The following is a 7,383-nucleotide window of genomic DNA, read 5'->3' on the forward strand; positions in this document are numbered from 1 at the left end:
TCTCTCTCTCTCTCTCTCTCTCTCTCTCTCTCTCTCTCTCTCTCTCTCTCTCTCTCTCTCTCTCTCTCTCTCTCTCACACATTCACTCTCCTCCCCCCCTTCTCACTCTCATCACTAACACTACTTTCTTGTTTAAAAATCCACTCCTGTTTTTTTTTCTCTTTTATCTTGAACAGCCTCTCCAGGCTCCCTCTGTACCCGTGCCCTTGCCATTGGTCCCGTGAACACTGGTGAATGGGGGTCGAACCTGTCGTTCAAGTATGTTTATTGAGACAAGAAAAAAGTACATCTCAAAGGGATATAGTAGCTTAGGCTATTTCTACCCCGTGGTTAATTGGTTCTGTGAACACTGGTGAATGAGGGACGAACATGGGGTTAATTGGTCTCCCTGAACACTGGTGAATGGGGATCGAACCTGTGGTTGACGTTCAAACTATCCAACGGTCTCCTAGAAAGTCACCTGGGACTAGGCTTTCGACCCGCGGTGAGGCTGAGCAAGTTTTTAATCTAACTATTGGTACTAAAGTCTATTTGTTTCCTACATTCTTTACCCGAATTCATAGATTCTATTTTATTTTGAGTATTAACATTGTGCTTTAGTGTTGACGAAATATTCTTCGCTAAACGCTGTGGCAGGTTATTGATGAGCGAGTTTGTTGGTTAAGCACCAGTGATTTGTTGGGTGACCGCGCGGAAAGCCTCGCCCTAATCTTGGGATGGATGGGGGGTGGAAGGGGGAACTCTGAGAGCCTAGCAGGCTTCCTGTCCCCAACAATGGGAAACTAAACCAAGCCAAATCACCGAATTTAAATGAGAAACGGTGGTCTAGACAATACTGAAGAGGGGGGGGTGTGTCCTCTTAAATTTCCCCCTATACCATACCTAAAAGTAATAGGGGGGTTTGCCCTCTTAAATATATAATCTTTTTTTCTTTAGTGACTGACCACTGCCAATCTACTTCTACGATTCCAAAACCAGATGGGCGACATAGGCTACCCTTAGTACAATTAAAACTCGCGGAGTTCTTTCTACCTATACAAAATTAGGTATAAGGATATTTGCAGCGAGTTTTTGCAAGATAACTACATACCATTACCGACTGGAGTCTTACGGTCTACCGTTACACATACCATAAAAGTTTATGATATGTATAGTATTTTCTCGTAGCCTAATGCAGGCTTATTGCGGAACTACAGTCGCTTCCACTAGTTCTCTTATAATAGCTCTTTCTGAAAGCGTTTCCATTAAATAAGTTTTCCGCATAAAAGTTTTTTGCTGAATCCCAGTTAACCTTTACGCTATATTGTACAAGCTCTCAAAATCCAAGCTTACTTCAGCTTTCCAAATAAACGTTCACATTACGTAAGCTCTCCACAGCAAAGCTTAGCCTTCTACAGCACCACAAATAAAAGTTTCACTGCGCTGCTTCCACAGTTTTAAACTGAAACGTTACTACATTACAAAAGAATCAGTCTCACTAAATTGCCTTTGATTAAAGCCTATTTGCTGCATTCCAATAAAGTGGCCCCTACCTAATTTGTCTGATTATAAGGTAATCAATGAGATCAAAGCCCAATCGCCCAGATCCACTCACCATGTTCACTGGCTGTTCCGTTAATGTAGGCTTTCGTCTGCTACGTTCTTTAATACATGACCAAGAACAGAAAACAAGAATTACCTGATCTAACAAATGGAAGTCAGTCACATTAAACAATGTGGTATAAAAATAATTTCCTTCATACCGGGAGTTCAGTTACAGACCCGCTCCTGTACCAGATAAGTCCACAACGGGCTCACCATAGCCCGTGCTACTTGCAACTTTTTGTTCTGAGTAGCTGAATCTTAAACAACAACAACCTGGAGTATACCTGGATGGGGTTTTGAGAGTTCTTCTACTCCCCAAGCCCGGTCATGGGGCCAGACTTGATTTGTGATGACGGATAATTATTTCAAAGCAAGTTCTGAATTCTGAAACTGCTGTACCTCCATAAAAGCATCATGAGAATAACGCATATGAATGAAGATACTAACGATAAAATATTAAACATTATGGCGCATGAAGATACAGTACACTGAGATTAACATATGTTCAAATGTTCAAAAACCACAAATTCTAAACAGAAGACCGGCAGCCCTAGACCAAAAAAGTCTAAGTCTTCTCGACACATGCCGTTATTCTTGAGGCGTGACCAAGTATCAAACAGGTACAACATATCTTATTGATGCTTGGCATGTGTCACACATTGCTCAGCGAGATTAATAATTATGCAACAAGAGGCTCTGAATTATGCCACACACTCGGGCATGTGGTGAGGGCGTGTCAAGAGCACGTCTGTTATGACAAAAGTTAATCCTAAGAATTGCAATCCTTTTTTTATGGAGAGAAATGACGAAAGTTTAATATATATCCTATTGAATGAAGATGAGTAAGGGAAGAAATGATTAAAGTATACAAATAGAAGAAAGGGGGATAACAAAGATAATATACTCAATATAGCGGAAAAAGAACTCGAAACAATAGATACATATTGGATAACTTCCGATTTAGCAAATACCAATATCAATTCTGATTTGAAAAAAAAGGTTGTAGAGTTCTGAAAAAATATATCGGAAAACATAGCTGACCTAGGTTTATTGGATTGTTTCAAGCTTAGGTTAGACACACACACATTTTATATTATATATATATATATATATATATATATATATATATATATATATATATATATATATATATATATATATATATATATATATATATATATATACACACACACACATACGAGTTTAGTTGGCAATAAAAAAGAGCTCTCGCAAAGGCCATTAGATGTGAACTTTTCTGCCTTTTTATATTATGTAAATTATATTTAAGTTACCCTAAAGAAGAAAAATTCGTAAATAATCAGATACGAAAATATGAATACAACATCAGGCACAAAACTACTGGAGAATTCCCACGAGAAAAAAAAAGGTATAAATCACCATGCACTAAACAACATGAAAATCACCAAGAAATAATGATACATATGCCCAACCACTCCATCACACAAGCAAGCACGTAACCCCCCCCCCCCAGCAACTGAGCGCAGAAAGATACGTGAATCGCCAGGAACGAAAGGGAGGCGTAAATCATCAGCCTCCAGCAGCCACGAAGGAATAACCGAAAAGCATTTACCGCTGGCAGGCCAGGCGCTTGCTTCCCTGCTCGGCATTACTTACTTCAAGACCTCCCAACCCAGCCACGCTGATGACGACTAACGCCATGGTACACCACGGCAACACGTACGTCTGTGAAAAAGATATGAGACGGAAACAGAGAGAGAAAAGGGAAGGAATGGTCGAAAAAGGGGAAAGGGAGACCGGGCGAGCCAGCGACGGGGGTGTTCCATTTGTGAGATGGAGTTGCGTGGGGGGGAGGGAGGAGGGGTGAGGGGGCCAGCGAGAACAAGATGAGACAATTTCATATTCATTACTCATGGCTGCAAGGGAACGTTATTGCGAAGGAGATAAAGAACGGTGCGGGGTGTTGTGTGCGTGTGCATAAGCTGGCGTCCAAACAGTGCAAAATTGCTAGAGAATTGCAGCATAGTAGAGGGAATGTATATAGTCAGGGTATCGGGAGAGATAGAGAGATAGAGAGAGAGAGAGAGAGAGAGAGAGAGAGAGAGAGAGAGAGAGAGAGAGAGAGAGAGAGAGAGAGAGAGAGAGAAGGGGGGGGGGGTGGAGGGAAGAACAGCTTTGGCCATTCTATGATCTTTATTTAGCTGTTTTGTGTATATGTTTCTGTGTTGCCGTGACTAGCAATTTGATTCAGGAGAGTTAAAGGCTATTTTGTCAGATTGTATCTGCATATACAACTACGTTACTGAAATGTACGTTATTGTGAAGTGTGTATTTGTGTCTATTTGTCTAAACTATATGTATATTAAAAAAACCCACAAATCTCTCAATTTAATTAAATTTTCGATCTAAATACTGTAGCCTATTATATATATATATATATATATATATATATATATATATATATATATATATATATATATATATATATATATATATATATATATATATACGAAAGAAAGAAAGAAGAGAAACGGAAAAAAAACGTGATTAATTATCTCCACTCCCTTGCAGGACGGATGATAAATAAAGCACGGTAATAAAATGATAATGATAAAATGATAACAAAATATGATAAAAAACGGATGATAAAAAAAAACTCTTTTTTGATTGCAGTTCCCCCCCCCCCCCCCCCCTTGCATTCCACCTGATTATGGATCCCGTAATCATCTGACCGATTAACGAAAATCTCTCACATAATCCATTCCCTCATTAGTCTCTCCAATAATGAATATGATTGCAGCTTCTTCTTTCATCACCTGCCCCACCCTCCTTCCCATATACAGCTTTATGGACCCCCGTCGTTATTTAATGCGAAATGTCTTCTATCATTTTTATAATATTCGCTCTCTCCTTAGACATACTAGTACCAACCCGAGTACGCATTAGTTTGAAATGACACTTCTCAGGTTAGACTTACGGTACTTCACTTGATCCTTCCAGCAAGTCATTATTAGCTGTAGCCTAAAAACTACAGGGAGTGTGGCTAACAATAGACTTACTCTAGGCTAGTTAGCCTACTAATTTGTTCGTAGGCTAACAAATTAACTTAAGTCCGGAGGTAAATGGGAACAAGTATTATTTAAATACAAACTTTAAAATCCAACAGGTACGGTAATTAATCCTAAACTAGCCTCCTGGAGCTAGGAAACTACAGCACTAAAAGATACCTGGTCTGGTTTATAGTTCGAGGTACTAGAGAATATTAACATATAGGATTATATTGGTGCTATATATATTATATATATATATTATATATATATTATATATATATATATTATATATATATATATATATACATATATGTATATACATATATATATATATATATATATATATATATATATATATATATATATATATATATATATATATATATATATATATATATACGAAAGAACACTGGTTGTGATTCGAGAGTAAACAAGTGGAAAACAAAGAAATAACAGTACATGTTCTTAATTATAAAGGTAACTTCTTTACTAATTATAACAACTATCAAAAGTATGATATGTATCACTATCGCCTGATAGGTAAAAAACAAATAACATATTTAAGATATATAAAAAGTTTCTTTAGCGTAACTGTAATTAGAAGAATTACTATATGTAATCATTCAGTGAAAAACATAATTTTGGTATGACATTATTGCACACTAAGAGTAAGTAATATGTAACATTAGAAACCTGTCATTTTAGCTTTTCTAATGATAAACTGTAATGTGTTAGCATAGGCCTAAGGCAGAAATCTTGTGTGCATGATTGCAAACATTTTAATTAGCATAAAATATTGGAAATTGTTCAGGTGCAATTTCTTGATTGATAACAGAGACAAATTGTGTCTAAATATAGACTATCCACGAGATCCCCCAACAATGAGTTTACGTTGAAATTAAGAAAGATAATAGGAATGTAACCAATGTAACAAAAAATAACAATAACAAACATATACCATATTCAATTTTTTTGTAAAAATAGTGGGAAATGAAACTTGGATTAAAGTAAATATTAAACCCATTAGTGGAAGCAGTCGAAAAGTGGATTAAATTAACTTTTTAATATTCAAATACTGTATAAAAATTTAGTAAACATTGTGTTAATTGTTTACTAAATATTTTGAATAGAGATAAGCAGAAAAGAAGGAGATTCAGCTTAACATCAAACATTAAAACTAAGAATATAACGTAAGAGGTTAAGACTATTAGCAGATTATGTAAAATATAGTTTTCACACAAAAATATTTTAATTATAAATAATATACAGTATATATATATAATGTCTATTTTGTAAATATAATATATTAACAATCATTTAATCATATTAAAATATACATTTGTTATTTACAATAAGTTTAAATGCAATTATAACTATCAGAAAAATAAAATTTTGCAATTTATGCTGTAATACAATTTGAATTTGAATATAATTTAAATTTATAAAAAATATTTAATAAAATAACAACTCGATTCTCAACTTTTCTGAGAAACTGCACGTTACTGTATCATTAACACGAGCGCCTAAATAAAACAGAAACAAGCAGCATTTAGTGGGCTAGCCAGAGAATTAGGGCCCGTGCAGGAATTTCCCTGCGTGGGAAAAAATAATTAACACGAGCATACGTAAGCTTATCACAAAACATACAAAAGCCTATTCTTTAAACGTCCAATGGGCAGCGATGGATAGGTTACAATCACTCAGTTACTATACCTATAGTTAACAAACTAGGGATACATCTGGCCAGAAATTTTAACCAGATATCCCCCAGTTTGCTAACTGTAGGTAATAACTGAGTGACTGTAACCTATCTACCACTGCCCACTGGATGGGGGTGATATGCAGAATAAAAATATCCACTGTGACACTTTCCACATATGTCAGTTGCTTAATTTAGAAACTGTACTTGTGGTCGGTCTCGAGCCCATTGTTGATGTGACGATGTGTAATGAATTTTGTAACTAGCTCAACCAAATTGTAACTTGCTTAGCTAAATGAATTGTGGACTTCAGTCTCTGAGCCCATTATGTGCCTCTGTAACCCTCTGTAAATGAACTAAACTAAAAAAAATAAACGTGTGCTATCATATATGAATAATAAATAAAAAATATTATTCACTAGTTTCTGGAAATAAATGAGCAAAATTAATATTATTTCAATTACGTTAGCTTCTCATTAGGCTTCTTAAAAAAAATCCCAAGTTTCACAAATTCAATAATAAGATTATTTGCCCCACATTAATTCTCTGCTTTTGCAAAATCAAATATTACATATAAAAAATACACAGATTTTAAGAACAAGATGCCAATATTTTTTAGCCGTCAATTATGCAGACGAAGAGTCACAATAACGTGGCTGAAATATGTTGACCAAACCACACACTAGAAATTGAAGGGACGACGACGTTTCGGTCCGTCCTGGACCATTCTCACAATCGACTTGAGAATGGTCCAGGACGGACCGAAACTTCGTCGTCCCTTCACTTTCTAGTGTGTGGTCTGGTCAACACGTCAATTATGGATTGTCGTTAACAGTCAACATAATTGACAGTTATGCGTACGTATACAACTGAAGTTGATGTACCGGGCCTAAAGTGTATATATAAGTACGTAGTCACACAAGAAATCAAATGAGTACGATATTTAAATCATATAGTCTTACCTGAATGAGCCAAAAAGAAATCCTTCGTAGTAAGATGAATTGCGGTATATATATATTCACCAAGGGGCCCATGTCGTCTTGAAGGAGGGCGACACAGTACGGAGATGAT

Source organism: Procambarus clarkii, chromosome 91 (assembly GCF_040958095.1).
Source record: "Procambarus clarkii isolate CNS0578487 chromosome 91, FALCON_Pclarkii_2.0, whole genome shotgun sequence".
NCBI classification, from domain to species: Eukaryota; Metazoa; Arthropoda; class Malacostraca; order Decapoda; family Cambaridae; genus Procambarus; species Procambarus clarkii.